This window comes from Ptychodera flava, chromosome 5, assembly GCF_041260155.1.
Source record: "Ptychodera flava strain L36383 chromosome 5, AS_Pfla_20210202, whole genome shotgun sequence".
Lineage (NCBI taxonomy): Eukaryota > Metazoa > Hemichordata > Enteropneusta > Ptychoderidae > Ptychodera > Ptychodera flava.
In genome coordinates, this window is record NC_091932.1 from 42,137,123 (window position 1) to 42,155,235 (window position 18,113).

The window sequence follows — 18,113 nt, forward strand, 5'->3', positions numbered from 1 at the left end:
CAGTTTTTCAGGCCCCTCCTCAACTCTCCCTCCGGACGAGTTTTTGAAAACAGCCTTACAGTCTGTTGACTAACCCTATACGCCTGTTAGCCTGATCCTCGTGGTGCCAGTTACATGAATTATGGTTCCGTGTAATTAAAAGTAGCAATATCGGATATGTTAGAGTTTCATGTCGAAACACATCCATAATCGATCTCCAGTCTTTAGTGTGCAAACATGGCTAAATCTTGCTACGTAGAAAACAGAAAATTTTGGGAATCTTTTCTATCACCGCTGAAAATATCCACCTTCTGTGCTACCAGCGATCGACTACTACAACCATTGGGAGATACAGACTATTCACTTCCACCCGATGATACATTGGCGAGGCGTTTCATCAACGAAGTTGAGGAACCGAAAATAATGGCCGCCAACCTGTCAAAAAAACCTAAAACGCCCCGTTCTGGAGGTGAAGGGACCACAGCTGGGGTTTGTGCGAGCGCTACCCCGTCCACCAGTGGCACACAAACTCTTACTGTAGACGATTCGTGTAATCTTGGTGACGTTGACTGGGACGATGGCGTTATAAACATGGGCAAATATATTGGTAATGTGAAATTGGTACGCAGGGAGTCCACAGATATTGGTACGGCTGAAGCAAATCTGGCTGTTGAACATGATGACAAAAGAATCGATGACGCTTCGCAGTTAAAAGGTAACGGCCGAGGCGTTGCTGGCAAAGAGATGTCGGATGAGCGAAAATGTTCATCTCCCAAGAAGGCAACATCGAAAAGCGGGGGTGACTCATCCAAACGCCAACGTCAACTTAGCTTCGAAAGAACAAGGCCACGCCTTGAGCGCCAAAGCTCCTTTGAGATCGAAAATATGTCGGAAAAAAAGAGAATTTCGGCCTTGTCGAAGGGCAAGAAAAATCCTCGCAAGCGAGGTCTGGACAAGTTTGACATAGACAAACCCGCTTCCCAATGGACTCTTGATATGATTGCAAACTACTTTGGGGAAGGAGATGTCTTTGAAAGTTGCTTTTCTCCAAGACCACTGGAATTGAGTAGTCCTGGAAAAACCTTGATGAGGTCAAGACGCGACTTAGTGAGGTTAGAGACATCCTTGGCGTTCAACTTGATGACACAGATTCAAGCACCACTGGGTTAGAGCTTATGTACAGTAATAAAACTTAGCGAAGCAGACTGTAGGCTCATTTTAAATTCCATAATTTTTCTGTTGTGTAAATTCAATGATGTCAGAATCGCAACAGAACAAGAGCTTGATAGTAATCTGGGTCCAAAGTGTAAGTATGATTACTGTTTCTATAAGGGAGATCGCTGCATTGGTATCATGGAGGCTAAATCCACTTCAGCGACAGGTATGGTTCCCAAAGCTGTAGCTCAGGTAATTATCCAGTTGTTTGGTCTAACATTGCAAGTTCAAAAGGGAGAAAACGAAAGTGAAAGAGAATGGTCCCATTCTCCATTTGCTATACTGTCTAATGGTTTCCAATATGTGTTTATGCGTTTGTCAGAAAATTATCTACGATTTGAGTGCGCATTACCTAATGGAAATTCAACGCGAAAAATACTAGTTAATGAGGCTAAAACGTGGGAGAATTTGAAAGAGATTGTTGAGAAAATCAACTATCTGTTTTCAGATTGCTAATTTTTAACAACTATTAATAGATGAGGAATTTGTATTTTGCTGCACACTTCATGTTTTTTCCCGATTTTGTGGTTTTGTGGTTTTCATTCAAAAACCCGGTTTCTGTTCCTTATTTGCAGGAGTGTAATGTTTTACTACACTTTTAAGAGTGATTCATTGTGTCATTTGAAAGATTAGCCACATCTAATTGATTTACAAGATGTAAAGTTAAGTAAAGTAAGCCTTTATTGAAATCGTATCCCAATTTGGATCTTGATCAGAAAGTAATATAAAGGTTTTGCAAAACCAACAAAAGAGTAATAAATAATATATATATATATATATATATATATATATATATATATATATATATATATATATATATATATATATATATATATATATATATTCACACAAGAAAAAATGAAAAAAACAAAGCAAAATATTGAACATGTAATATCCTCACTTCATATATATATGAAGTCAGGATATTACATGTTCATCAATATTTTGCTTTGGTTTTTTTTTTCATTTTTTCTTGTGTGAATTTAAAACATGTATGTATGTTTTTTCCCAATTCACATAATGATGATTTGTCTGTTCTTTATAAAAAGTTTATAAGGTCTTATGTCTCTCAATGTGTTTTTACAAATGTATCGGATAACCAGGATATTGTTCATGAGAGAATTGTTATGAATACTTTATCAGAGGATTTTAAATGACAGTGAAATTTGTACGAATTGAAACAGATAGAGCGAATATGTTTGCTATGCGATAGGAACGAGGTTGAAAATACCGCTTTGTTGTAATGTGTAACATATTTTGATAGTTTAATTTATCCTCCGACAGAGAGAGAAATTTATCTCTGTGATGAAATCAAATGATCCAAATATTCTTCAGCGTATAACAGCATATACGTTCCATGCTGTGAAATTATGAAAAGAGCTAGGTGAACAGTATTGAGGGCATGAAGTAAGTGTTTATAGTATTTACCTGTCAATTGTATTATTTTGTCAATTTCGCTGTAATGTTATTGTGTTGAGCCGATGGTCTTAAATCATTGGCTTAAAACCTTACAACAACGTTCTGTCATTTTAGTTTGATTAAAGCACATGATTAACAGAGACAAGATTAAAATTAATTGAATTAGAAGACACAACTCAGAAAAAATATTCTGTCATCAAATGCAACTGATGTCCTGGGATGCAAGTATGATTAACTCTCTCATTACATCAGAAAATAAAAATCATACTTGTAAAATGTAGGAAAATAGGCATCCGATTTGCGTAAAAATTGTGTAACGTTATTTTTGTACCAGTTATCAAAATAATAATCCACAGCACAAATGCTTTGAACAGCTTCCTTTGGATGTTAAATAGGGCTCCTCATTCCCTAGGCAATTTCGAGGCAGCCTTGAGCAATGTGCTCGCGTAATTTGGTCACTTTTGTCTTTGGTAAATTTTCAAACCGTATGATGAAAGTTTGAGTTATTATCGTACTTGGAATGCATTATATTTTAATTTAAAAATTGTAAACCAGTTGGCGTTTGTCTTATGTCTTAACGGTTTCTAGATTAGTCAGAGTATCTCAAGAACGGAAGGAAATCAAGGATCTGGCTATCCTGTGGACTAGAGTGCGCTCGCGTCAATCTTCTGCCGAGTTGACAGCGTGTGTGTACGTACATGTGCTTGAATAGAACTTCACTGACATTGCAACCACTTGGCTTTATATTGAAGTGACGCCTAATATTGTGATATGGGTTTGAAAGCAATCTCCTGTGCTCGGTGAATTACTACTTAATGTTCGAGTTACAATACGGCAGAAATATTCACTGTATGTTTTATCAAACATCAGCCATGTCAGCATACTCAGAGTGAATATTGCAACTTCTTGCCGGTGATTATTCCGCTATTTTGTTTCGAAATCTTCTGTAGTCATGGTAACGAATTGCATTGAATGCATCTATTCCGAAATCAGATTTGAAGTGACTAAAAATTGCCATGCATTGAATTTTTTTTGGTTCTATCTCATCGCTGTTGCAGCTGTTTGACACAGTGAGGAAACAGAAGTAAAACAAGAAAATCCATGTACAGCGAAGATAAACATGAAGTCACCTTTACGTCACTTTAAAATTTTAACATTAAATCAATTTATATTACTACTTCTGTTTTATAAGAAATGTAAAATGTTCAGTTCAATATACTATCGATGGATCATGGAGCCATGATTATTCACATGTAGGTAGTTATGGGTTTAGAATGTTTAATTGAAGGAATTCATCTTTCTGTGAACATGGTTGAATGACATCACTCATGTCATCCTTATATACTTTTGACCGATGTCGGCAAACAGAAAGCAGTGTTGCGGGTGAAATAGTTGAAAGTTTGATAGAAGAAAGCTTGAGCAAAAGTTTAAATATTTCACAGTCGAGGGCATACCACCTTAACGAGAAAAACTCAGCTGTAATTTTGAAATTTGCCGTTGTTTTCTTCACAATTTTGTTTTAAGGAATATTTAAAAAAAAACCAACAGAATTCTTCACATTGACACTCTCAGAGGGTCCTGTCTTGGCTTTATGTTATGGTGATATTACTGTAAATTTTCAAACATCTACTTCATTCGTAGTTGAAATTATGAAAGCCCTTAAGACCAGAACGCATTTAATAGTAACTAATATAGTATAGTGACCAACTTCAATCTAAATATGCAAAATCGCTGAGACACTGTTGTCGACAACAAACCATCTTATCTACTGGAAAGTAACACACAGGTGAAAACTGATACAAGACGTGTGTGTGAGCTGTTGGCGAGTTTCAAGTATAAATCGAGGGGATAATTCTCCACGTTTGTGGCATTCGTTAAGGGAGGGGATTAGAGGTATGTATGTATGTATGTATGTATGTATGTAAAAGTAAAGTAAGCCTTTATTGAAATCGTATCCCAGTTGGGATCTTGATCATAGAGTACAATAAAGGTTTTGCAAATACACAGGTAAAAACTGATGCAAGACATGTGTGTGAGCTGTTTGATATGTTTTCATAAGCTTTCAAAAGCAAGGCGAGCTGCCAACTCCCCCATACGCCTTCTGCAGACATGTATGGGCGAACAGCAAATGTTTGCTTAGACTGCGTTCTCGAACACCTCTGGGCGGGAAATGCAGAACATTTTATCTCATTTTAAACGTCCTCTCTGAAAGTCTAAAACCTTCAAGTATCCCCTTCGAAATCATAATTGTATTGAACCCCCCGCATTTTTTCGGTCCGCAAAGGTGACTTCCCCTCACCTGACGAAACACTGTACACAAATGCACCTATAACTAACATACATCTTTATTGAACATATCGACTGGTAATATCTGTGAACGACAGAATGTTTCAATTCGATTTTGGCCTGTCAACGTGAGTTATCTATTTTAGACCATGTCATAGAATTGTTTAGGATTACTCAGGTCTATGGGGAAGTATCGCCATCCAATATTTGCATTACTGCTTCACTGCTCTTCTGTCATCCAGTGTGGATGTATAGAAATGGGATACTACCCCTGGGGTCCTACGAGGTCGGTCAGAACCTACAGAGTAATAGTAAGTCTTGTAATTTAACACGCGCTTTTCGTTCCATGTCTCTGCTGAAGAATATTGCAAATTATTGTGTGTACACTGTATAATTCAGAGTCTGCACTCACGCTGGCCAGGAGAGGGTGGTTTGTTTAATTTAGATCACTACCTTTGTACCAGCTGCTCTGATAAAAATCAGGGTTTCTCTTGACCCCGAAAATGATGTTCAAGTAGTGTCATGTGATTTGTGCAAAGCTGTATCAGTGTCAGAAAGTATCTGACTGTGAAAGCTTTTTCGCTAAGACAATTATTTTGTGATATTTTGTTTATTAGTGATCCATTATGTTGATTCAGAAGCAATCAGTTTTCAAGTCCTCATTCTGTCCTACGGTATTTTCAAGTCCACGGTGGAAACGTGCCTTCATATTTTTCAAGCCCCTCTTCAATTTCCCCGGGCCCCTCCAGACTTGTTCGTGAACACAGCCTTAAATACGATTAGAACTAATTTGGGATAATTTGATGGTGAAGTAATGCCGATTTAATCTACAAATGTTATCTCACCTGCTTTTCTTTTTTATATTACACACTTGTTTTATTAGTAACTTGTAATATTGCAACATTCAGCTATACGGCACCTAACTCTTTTGAGAAATTTGAAAAATATGAAAATCCAATAATCTCAAATTAGTTCCAGTCGTGTTCTTTAATAGAGTCTGTTGACTAACCTTACGTCAGTTGCCTGATCCTCATTGTGCCAATTACATGAATTAGGGTCACTCCCGGTCACACCCATAAAGCCCTGTTAGATATTTTCATGTCTAAACACAGCATAACAACCGTTCTCCAGTCTTTAGTGTGTAAACATGGCGTCATCTTGTTATAGAGAAAACAGAAAATTTTGGCATTCTTTCCTATCACCTCTGAAAATATCAACCTTCTTTGCTACAAGCGATCGACTACTACAACCATTGAGGGACACAGACTATTCACTTCCACCCGGTGATACATTGGCGAGGCGTTTCATCAACGAAGTTGAGGAACCGAAAATAATGGCCGCCAACCTGCCAAAGAAACCTAAAACGCCCCGTTCTGGAGGTGAAGGGACCACAGCTGGGGACTGTGCGAGCGCTACCCCGTCCACCAGTGGCACACCAACTCCTACTGTAGACGATTCATGCAATGTTGATGACGTTGACTGGGACGATGACGTTATATGCATTGGCGAATATACCGATATACAATTGGTTCGCCCGGAGTCCACAGATATTGGTACGGCTCAAGCAAATCTGCCGGTTGCATATCATGGTGACGAAAGAACCGATAACCCCACGCATGTAACAGGTAACGGCCGAGGCGAAAGGTCAGATGAGCGAAAAATTTCATCTCCCAAGAAGGCAACATCGAAAAGCGAGGACGACTCATCGAAACGCCAACGACAACGTAAACATGGCAACGAAATAACAAAGCCACGTCTTCAGAGCGAAAACTCCATTGAAATCGAAAATATGTCCGTAAAAGACAGAGTATCTGCATTGTCGAAGAGCAAGAAAAATCCTCGCAAGCGAGGTCTGGACAAGTTTGACATAGACAAACCAGCTTCCCAATGGACGCTTGATATGATTGCAAACTATTTTGGGGAAGACGATGTCTTTGAAAGTTGCTTTTCTCCAAGACCAGTGGAAATGAGTAGTCATGGAAAAACCTTTGATGAGGTCAAGACGCGACTTAGTGAGGTTAGAGACGTCCTTGGCGTTCAACTTGATGACACTGATTCAAGCACCACTGGGTTAGAGCTTATGTACAGTAATAAACTAAGCGAAGCAGACTGTAGGCTCATTTTAAATTCCATAATTTTTCTGTTGTGTAAATTTAATGATGTCAGAATCGCCACAGAACAAGGGCTTGATAGCAATCTGGGTCCAAAGTGTAAGTATGATTACTGTTTCTATAAGGGAGATCGCTGCATTGGTATCATGGAGGCTAAATCCACTTCAGCGACAGGTATGGTTCCCAAAGCTGTAGCTCAGGTAATTATCCAGTTGTTTGGTCTAACATTGCAAGTTCAAAAGGGAGAAAACAAAAGTGAAAGAGAATGGTCCCATTCTCCATTTGCTATACTGTCTAATGGTTTCCAATATGTGTTTATGCGTTTGTCAGAAAATTATCTACGATTTGAGTGCGCACCTAATGGAAGTTCAACGCGAAAAATACTAGTTAATGAGGCTAAAACGTGGGAGAATTTGAAAGAGATTGTTGAGAAAATCAACTATCTTTTTGCAGATTGCTAATTTTTTAACAACTATTAATAGAGTTATCTTTAAATCACAGCTGATTGCCGTTTGAAATGAGACGATACTATGGTCACACTAACAAACGATTGCATCCGCATTGTGTATTTTGCTCCACACTTTATGTTTTATGGTTTTCGAACAGAAACCCGGTTTCTGTTCCTTATTTGCAGTAGTGTAGTGTTTTACCGCCCTTTTAAGAGTGCTTCATTGTGTCATTTTAAAGATTAGCTACATCTATGTGATTTACAAGATGTAAAGTATATATATATATATATATATAATATATATATATATATATATATATATATATATATATAGATAGATAGATAGATAGATAGATAGATAGATAGATAGATAGATAGATATACATATATATGTATATATAAGGTCAGGATATTACATGTTCATCAATATTTTACTTTGTTTTGTTTTTTCATTTTTACTTATGTGAATTTAAAATATGTATGTATGTATTTTCCCAATTCACATAATGATGATTTGTTTGTTCTTGAAAAAAGTTTTTAAGGTCTTATGTCTCTGAATGCGTTTTTACAAATGTACCAATTACAACTTCGCCGATGCTAACTCGCCATGTATACCACCCCGAAATTCCGGGGTTAGTTAATATGCTAAGCCGGTCGGAAGGTGCAGGTGTGAATCACGATGACGTCAATAATACCAAAATCAAAATACTCGGACAGCCTTTGCATGCGAGGCAGTGTGCGGAAACAGCGACTATCTCCCTTATGAAGTTTGACTGAATGTTAGTTTCGTCAAAGTCACTCCATGAGGGACTGTGGTTTCGTGAAGGTTAGGCTGCGTTCACAAAAAATGGGGGGGGGGCTGGAGGAATTCAGGGGGGATTCAAAAATTTCCGGGGTAGTGGAGGGAGGGGACTTGAAAATTTTGCTCTACCTTTAGGGGGGGGGGGCTTGAACATTTTTGGGTCCCTTTTGAGTTTGACATTTTCCAATTCCAAGTTTTTGTAGGTAATTCAATGAAAAATGAATACCATTTTTTAAGTCATCAAAATGTTGTAATGTTAGTAATAATTTAACAAAATCTAGAACCATTTTGTCACATTTCATGACTTTTATCTCGAAAAAATCTAAATCTGTGATTTGTCGTAAAAAACAAACTTGAGCCTCGTAACAGGGCAGAAGCTGCTAATGATTTCTGCAATATTTCTATGCAATATAACAACTACAGTTTCTTGCTATCTCCCTACAGCATGCTAAAACACACAATATTTAGTTTGTGGACAAAGCCTGTATATATAAATATAAATATGTATTTGGTGATAATTTAATTAGAGTCCAGACTCACAGTCAGTTGTCAGTGATACAAATGCATGGTACACGTACATAGGCTGTGATAGCAAGCTGAATACTGAACAATTCAACATGCTGTAGGGAGTTGAACAAGAACGCAGTTGTAAAACTGAACAAAAATATTGCCAAAATTATCAAAGTTAATACAGCTACTGCCTACGGGTAGTGTCACTATCAGATACTGCAGTGTCACTGTCACTGCATACCTGAACAGTGACAGAGATAGCTCTGACTCTGATGTACATGGTAGTTGAAGAAGAGTTTTGGTCAAATGACACTCATGACAGTGAAACTCACTCGTACACAAGATCAGGCCAGAGAGCAACACATGGAAGAAAACATAGAAATGTTTGAATTCTGGCATATGAGAATAATCAAATATTAAAGAAAAAAGATGGGGTCACCATGCTTGATTTTCTAAATTTTCACACTCTTATTATGGAATGATACATAAGTAAAACTTTGAATAGTAAAGACTAAAAGAAAAAATATGTGACCAAATGGAATTATTTATTTTTTAACCAAATTTGCAATTATCACACCCAAAATTTCAGAGATTAAAACATTTATTTGATGAAATATTTTAACCTTCCAGTATTGTCAATTTTGAGTAGCATCTAATTCATATACGTCTTGTAGTTTCAAAACAATTTTGGTAGGTCACTGTGCAATACGGCAATTAGCCAGAATTCACAATTTTCCTACTCTCTCATGATTGCATTTTGTGTGCTCTTCAACAGGAGCAATTGACCTGTCCAGAGTTGATTAACTCAAGTTGGCTTTTAGACCAATAAATCTAAAAAATTCGCTGATGCATTTAAAGAACTTGCCTTGGGAATATGACTATACAAAGTGCTAATACAGGTAGTGTTGAACACCTGTGAGCAGAACGGCGCAATACATGTTTATTTTTTCTGCGCTCACATCCTTTACAAATATGCGGGCCTGTGATACTTTGGGGGGACTTGAAAAATTTTGACCATATAGAGGGGGGCATTTGAAAATTTTTTAGGGTACTTAGGGGGGGGATCTGAAAAAAAAAAAGATTTCAATCGAGATTCCTCCAGCCCCCTAATCGTTATTTGTGAAGGTTATTGGTATTTTGAAAGTCTGACACCCGACTTGGCAATTGCGATGCGACATCGGTACAAAAGAACTGAAAAGACGCTTCGTTGTGCCAACACCTGACACAATAACTGAAAATGGTCGAAGCCAGGAGTGTGCGTAAACACGGCCACTCCACAGACTTCGCTCGATCGGCGACTGGTGTATTGACTGCAACCACAGCTGCAACAAAAGAGTGGAGTGACCGTTTCGTACAGACTTTGCTCGATTGGCGACTTGTGTATTGACTGCAACTAAAATCCATATTTTACGAGCATAACTCCTACTTTCGGCCCGTACTTATGACATAGCTACAGCTGTATACTTCATACCTCACCTCACCTCACGAGAAAGACAGAGACATTGTCTATGTATTTGACTCGGGTGTATCGCATCTACATCTAGCCTCGCTAATCACAATCGTACGATCAAATATTTTGAATCAGACAAGGCCTTCGTCAGAAGAAAATACTCTAAGTGAAGGTATATAAAGTTATTTTCGAATTAATAAATATAAAAATACGAGTTGAAAGTCTCTGGGTGACGCCAATTTCTTACGCTGGTGATAATGAGGGGGCCGGGTTCTTCGGACTACAGTCCCTCCACACTGTGTTCGGACTCACCATTTGCTCGTCTAAAGCGCGTAAAGGGCACAACGAACGCTCATGACTGCGGTATTTACTGAACTGGTCATTATACCACGGTCACACCACCAGAATTTTGAATCCAACAGACGGCAGTGTGAATCACTTGGCTTGCCTATCTCCCTCGGCGAAAGCTTAGATCATTTTTGCCTAAATAATGCGATCAAAACATCGCGAACTTTGTGGAAACAACATTTGATGGACATTCATGGATTCATGAAGCATGAAAACGTGTCGAAATTATTCCTCTGTTAGTGATTCGCGTACTTTTTGGAGAGCTGTCTTTCACATTGTTACCTCCATGGTTTAGGCTGGCATAAACGCTAGAAGCGAGGACTGCGTTCGCTTTTAAATCGCTAACAAAATGCAATTTACCGGCGGTACACATTGATTTGGAAAGTCTGCTAAGCTATAAAACATAGTGAGAGTGACTGTCATCGAAGGAAGACCATTTTCACGAAAACACAGAGTAATATCAGACAGAGTGGCAACAGCTATTGTTTAAGGCGTGAAGCGGTTACGTAAGCAATCCATGTTTGCCTCGCCTCACGAAGCTCTTGGCTCTCTTTTCCGAAGAGTGCCGACCATGCACCCTTCGGTAATTTCGGATTTTCACCAATTGTTCAGTGAAAGTATGTTCGACAAAGCTTGTGTTGTTGTTGTCGTGTGGTGCTGATCGGAATTGATGTGCTGGCGAAAACGGAAGTGTTTTGAGCTTCAGGAAGTGGGTTTTACCGTTTTAAAAATTCCTCTCATATTTTTATGAATATATAATGAGTGTGTTTGAACCAAATTTGAAAGTCTTTTATCGATACTGTCTGGTTTTACTCAATGGTTTACGGTCAGTCATACCGTCTTTTACACGTGCGCCAAGAAAGAACATGTTTATGAAACTGCTGGCGTGTTATGTTTTGATTGGCGTGAGGCAGTGTTTCTGGCCTGAGAGCTCACAAAGTAACTATGGTTGCTACGCGACTGGCAGTACGATGCCATCTCGTCGTATGTTTCGCATAATCTCGTGTAATTATCAACCACAAACCAAGCCTCCAAAAGTTTAACACCTTTTAAGCTCATTTTAATATGAAAAGCCAATAGTCTACAGAGACGACCATGGAACAAAAGGCATGCAAGTGTTGCCACTCTGTCTATGATATTACTCTGTGACGAAAACAAGGATGGAGTGTCGTTGAAAGGCGATCAATACCAATATCCCACTCTATTTTATTGCATAGGTGCCTTCAAAGGTATATATCACATTATAATCACATCATTTCATAGCCAACCCAATGACCATAAAGTTCGAATTTCCATTTCCACACTAATGTTGGTATTTTAGTTCTGTTGGTTTAGCGTCGCCTTCGATTTTAAAACTTCACTGAACGAACTCGGCGAACAATGATCGCTTCCTTTCTCCACAGTCCTCTATGTTGGATAGAGGGACTGTGTCTCTACATACGCAGTCCCTGTCACACAGAGAATCTATCTACCTACCTATCTGTCTATCTGTTTATCTTTAGCTATTTCATAAGTTATGCAAATGGCAACTATTGGTCGAAGGTTTTATAGGTCGTTGATTTGCTCCGAACGACAATTGAATGGGGGGGGGGTGGGGGGTGCGATGGGTGCGACTTTTTTTCTGTACCGGTCGGCGGACATTGTTCTCAATAGGGGGCGGACAGCGGGAGTGTGTAATTTTCTTGCTCATAAAAGGCAGGGAGTGTGGCTTTCGTGTTATCAAATTAAAAGAGATTAAATTTGTACTCTATACCCCTTGACTTTTGTGTAAATTGCCCCTTTTTTAAATTGCTTACTGAGGATTAGAATGAAATATTCCTGCCCGCGTGAGAAAAAAATGCCCAGCCAAAGGACATAGCATACGAAGAGTTTTGCGCGAACAGCTTTTTTTGCTACGCCTGATAAATCTGTTTTTATAACGCCAACAATACACATATAAGCGCGTTTGATTTTCAAACGTACATGTTACTCGACTTACTCAACAAAGACAGTACGAATATGAACAAAATCAAAAGAGTCCGTTTTCTAAATATTCGTCGTGTATGTATTTTTCCCTGTAAGGTGAAAAAACGTTCACTTTGGCTGTGTGATGTGGTCACCTGGGGATAAATTGGAGTCGTCTGAAGGTCATACAACTATTTAAACAGGTAGATAGCAATGCCATGCGGTAGCCCTTGACTTGTGATAAAGCGCCCTCAAAATATTCGTCATCCCCTAAGATCAATGACCCCAATCTCAAGTTCACACTTAACGGCTCCATGAATGTATTGGAACATTTCGGATGCTATAGAATCACCATACACTTAGTACTACAAATGAGTGCCTTTGTAACAATGGAGGGGAAATATTTCACTTCCAAATTTATTTTCTGGCCCTATGTGTTGAATGTGAGTTGACCTTGTAGATGATCAAAAATAACTACGGCTTGTTTTAACCACCTCTGTGTGCACGCGGTATGCTTTGCAAACACCTGCAATGTCCAAAAAGTGCTGAGTTTCGGGAGATCGTCAACGGGTTTCGTTCCATGACTGTATCCGCAACCTGGAAAAGTTATCGTCTTAATAGAGAAACCGTATGAAAAATCTCCTTTTAAAGATCCATTAGCTGTAACTTCGTCATTTTTTAAAATTTTGTTTGTTCTGTGTATCATCTGCAGTTTCCGGTTTGAATCCCAGAACCATGGAGAAATTCCTAATATTTAGCTCATAAATATACCCTATGTGAGTATAATCTGCGTTGTTATTGTTTAAATGTTGTATTCAGGTCCGGACTATAATACATTTATCAACAATAACAATGGTCATTTCACATATACATTGTCTGGTGCAGGGTCTACTTGTTGTATTTGTTATGAAAATTGAATGGCATTCATACTTTTTTAGATTTTTTCGAAATAAATTTAATTAAATGAGACATAATGGTTCTAGATTTTGTTTAATTATCATTAACATTAGAACCATTCTATGACATGAAAATGCAATTAATATTTATTGAATTACCTACCAAAGTACAGGATTTTGATAGTGTAAAATATAATCACTGAATAGGGAACAAAAATGTTATCAGGTGTCCCCTATACATAGAGCAAAAATTTCAAGTCCCTCTTCTACTACCCTCAGAATTTTAACCCCCCCCCCGGCCCACTGGGCAAAAATGCTTGATATACAACAATATCCATACATATGCTGACTCAGTACATTTGTGAAATGCGTTACGTATACACGTGCGTATATTAACAAAATGAACAAGTACAGTGTACTCCTGTTCTGCATAGATATACGCTGTCAAAGTATTGATATGTTCCATATACAAAGATATACGTAAAATATACCACTAATTTTGCGTTCTGTATACGTAAATTATACGTTCAATATACGTAAATATTCCTTTAGCCCCTGCCCTCACCAGAATTCGTGCAATGCAGCCTCACAAATAAAAGCCTCAGTAAATATGACGTCATACACACCTGAAATTAAAAAGTGTCGAAATTACAACTGGTTAATTAAATAGAGTTGAAAACTCTGAAACTACAGACAAGCAATAATTCTTTCTTTGTCGTGACATTTCAGTTCTTGTTTTAATTTGCTATTTTCATTTGCAGATGTAATATTTACCCCTGCTGGCACTAGTCAAGTGAGACTAATTTATGAATAAAAATGCATTTATAACTAACTTCAACACAAACAGTGTCTGGATCACAAACCTCTTCGAACGTTCGGTGTCCAGTAAAAGTGTGATAAGGCCGTTGTGTTCGCTTGTTACTTGTTTTCATAGTATTTGTTTTTATTTGTTTTATCGCCTATCGTTTTTCATGATAACAACTAAACGCGAACGCACACAGAGCCAATATTTTCGGTATGCGTATACTAAGCGGATAACCAGGATGTTGTTGATGAGAGCATTTTTATGAATAATTTATCAGAGGATTCTAAATGACAGTGAAATATGTACGGATTGAAACGGATTCAGCGAATATGTTTGCTATGCGATAGGATCGAGGTTGAAAATACCGCTTTGTTGTGATGTGTAACATATTTTGATAGTTTAATTTATCCTCCGACAGAGAGGAAATTTATCTCTCTGATGAAATCAAGTGATCCAAATATACTTCAGCGTATAACAGCATATACGTTCCATGCTGTGAAATAAAAAAAAGAGATACGTGAACAGTATTGAGAACGTGGAGTAAGTGTTTATAGTATTTACCTGTCAATTGTATTATTATGTCAATTTCACTGTAATGTTATTGTGTTGTGTCTTAAATCATTGGCTTAAAACCTTACAACAACGTTGTGTCATTTTTTGCTCACGTGTTCACACACGTGAGCATATGTCGCAACGATGTCTGTCTGTCTGTGTGTCTGTCTGTGTGTCTGCTGTCTGTGTGTCTCTGTGTCTGTCTGTGTGCTCGATATCTCAAAAACGGCTCATCAGATCAGAATCAAATCTGGTATATAGATTCAGTTTGCAAATGGCAAGAACTGATTAGTTTTTGGTGGGTGTGGCTTGCTTACTTTTTGCTCATTTGCATAATTAATGATTTTAGAAAAAAACATATATTTACAACGACTGCATACAATTTGATGAGATTTGCTACAAATGTTGATCACACCAAGATATATCAGCTGTGAAAGATATTAAGGGGTGACATAAAAGATAATGGATAATTTGCATATTTAATGAACTTTCCTAATTAGGGATATATATCTGATTTGACTAGATCAAAATTGACAAAACTTGGTATGCATATTGAAGATACTATGATTTAACATTATTGAAAGTCATTAAGCATTTTCACTTCATCAAACTCTTAATAAGCATATTTAATGAACTTTTGAAATTAGGGATACTTATTTGAATTGACTAGACCAAAATTGATGAAACTTGCTATGTACATTAAAGATACTATGATATAACAATGTTGAAAATCATTAAGCATTTTTACTTCAGCCAAATACTTATTTGCATATTTAATAAACTTTCGTAATTAGATATATAAATCTGAATTGACTTGACCAAAGTTGATGAAATTTGCTATGTACATTGAAGATACTATATGATATAACATTATTGAAAATCATTTAACATTTTTACTTCAGCCAATTCATAATTTGCATATTTAATGAGAACACTTCACTAATATTGACTCGACCAAAGTTGATGAAACTTGCTACATATATTGAAGAAAACAACATTATTGAAAAGTCATTAAACTTTTTTACTTCAGCCAATTCCTAATTTGCATATTTAATGAACTTTCCTTATTAGGGATATTTATCTGTATTGACTAGACCAAATTTGACGAAACTTGCTATGTACATTAAAGATACTATGATACAACATTGAAAGTCATTAAGCATTTTTACTTTAGCCAATTCCTTATTTGCAAATTTAATGAACTTTCCTAATTAAGGATATTTATCTGTCTTGACTAGACCAAAGTTGACGAATTGCTTTGTACATTAAAGATACTATATGATATAACATTATTGAAAATCATTTAACATTTTTACTTCAGCCAATTCATAATTTGCATATTTAATGAGAACATTTCAGTCAATTCTTAATTTGCATATTTTAATGAACTTTCCTGATCCAGGATATATACTTGGATTTAAAATTAATCTGTGGTGAATATTATTCATTGTGTTGATCATAACACTTTCAATGAAGTTGCAAACATGTGGCAAAGGTTCAAATTAACTACTAAATCTCCAAGACTGTATGTAGATGGAGTACTTTTCGCTCGGGCTGGCGAACTTTGGTAGGAATTCAACATTGCCAATGGTGCTTCACAATGATGATAATGATGAAAATAACAACAACAACAACAATTTTCATATTTTTTATATTTCTTTCATAATTTTCATATGTTCCATATATAATAATAATAATTATAATCATCATCATCGTCATCATCATCATCATCATCATCATCATCACCACCATGATCATCACCATCATTTTCATATTTCTTTATTATCATTGATGACTACTGAATCTCCTCTGTCCAGACTTGTTCGTGAACACAGCCTTACAGTCTGTTGACTAACCAAACGTCAGTTGCCTGATCCTCATTGTGCCAATTACATAAATTAGGGTCACTCCCGGTCACACCCATAAAGCCCGGCCCTGTTGGATATGTTTATGTCCAAACACAGCACCATAACCGAGCTTCAGTCTTCAGTGTGTAAACATGGCGTCATCTTGTTATAGAGAAAACAGAAAATTTTGGCATTCTTTCCTATCACCTCTGAAAATATCCACCTTCTGTGCGACAAGCGATCGACTACTACAACCATTGCGGGATACAGACTATTCACTTCCACCCGATGATACATTGGCGAGGCGTTTCATCAACGAAGTTGAGGAACCGAAAATAATGGCCGCCAACCTGTCAAAGAAACCTAAAACGCCCCGTTCTGGAGGTGAAGGGATCACAGCTGGAGATGGTGAGAGCGCTACTCCGTCCACCAGTGGCACACAAACTCCTACTGTAGACGATTCGTGTAATTTTGATGACGTTGACTGGGACGATGACGTTATATGCATGGGCGAATATATCGGTAATGTAAAATTGGTTCGCCGGGAGTCCACAGATATTGGTGAGGCCCCAGCAAATCTGCCGGTTGCATATCATGATGACGAAAGAACCGATGACCCCACGCATGTAACAGGTAACGGCCGAGGCGAAAGGTCAGATGAGCGAAAATTTTCATCTCCCAAGAAGGCAACATCGAAAAGCGAGGACGACTCATCAAAACGCGAACGACAACGTAAACATGGCAACGAAATAACAAAGCCACGTCTTCAGAGCGAAAGTTCCATTGAAATCGAAAATATGTCGGTAAAAGAAAGAGTATCTGCATTGTCGAAGGGCAAGAAGACTCCTCGCAAGCGAAGTCTGGACAAGTTTGACATAGACAAACCCGCTTCCCAATGGACGCTTGATATGATTGCTAACTATTTCGGGGAAGACGATGTCTTTGACAGTTGCTTTTCTCCGAGACCACTGGAAATGAGTAGTCATGGAAATACTTTTGATGAGGTCAAGACGCGACTTAGAGAGGTTAGAGACGTCCTTGGCGTTCAACTTGATGACACCGATTCAAGCACCACTGGGTTAGAGCTTATGTACAGTAATAAACTAAGCGAAGCAGACTGTAGGCTCATTTTAAATTCCATAATTTTTCTGTTGTGTAAATTTAATGATGTCAGAATCGCTACAGAACAAGGGCTTGATAGTAGTCTGGGTCCAAAGTGTAAGTATGATTACTGTTTCTATAAGGGAGATCGCTGCATTGGTATCATGGAGGCTAAATCCACTTCAGCGACAGGTATGGTTCCCAAAGCTGTAGCTCAGGTAATTATCCAGTTGTTTGGTCTAACATTGCAAGTTCAAAAGGGAGAAAACAAAAGTGAAAGAGAATGGTCCCATTCTCCATTTGCTATACTGTCTAATGGTTTCCAATATGTGTTTATGCGTTTGTCAGAAAATTATCTACGATTTGAGTGTTCATCACCTAATGGAAGTTCAACGCGAAA

General features: G+C 37.7%; 1 long non-coding RNA gene across 1 annotated transcript; it reads left to right on the plus strand.

Annotated features, from left to right (window-relative positions):
* Positions 1-7,866: 7,866 nt before the first annotated feature.
* LOC139132628 (uncharacterized) lies at positions 7,867-10,441 on the plus strand. The gene is made up of 2 exons (XR_011552382.1): positions 7,867-8,284; positions 9,896-10,441. It is a non-coding gene; the product is annotated as an uncharacterized lncRNA (long non-coding RNA).
* Positions 10,442-18,113: the final 7,672 nt, after the last annotated feature.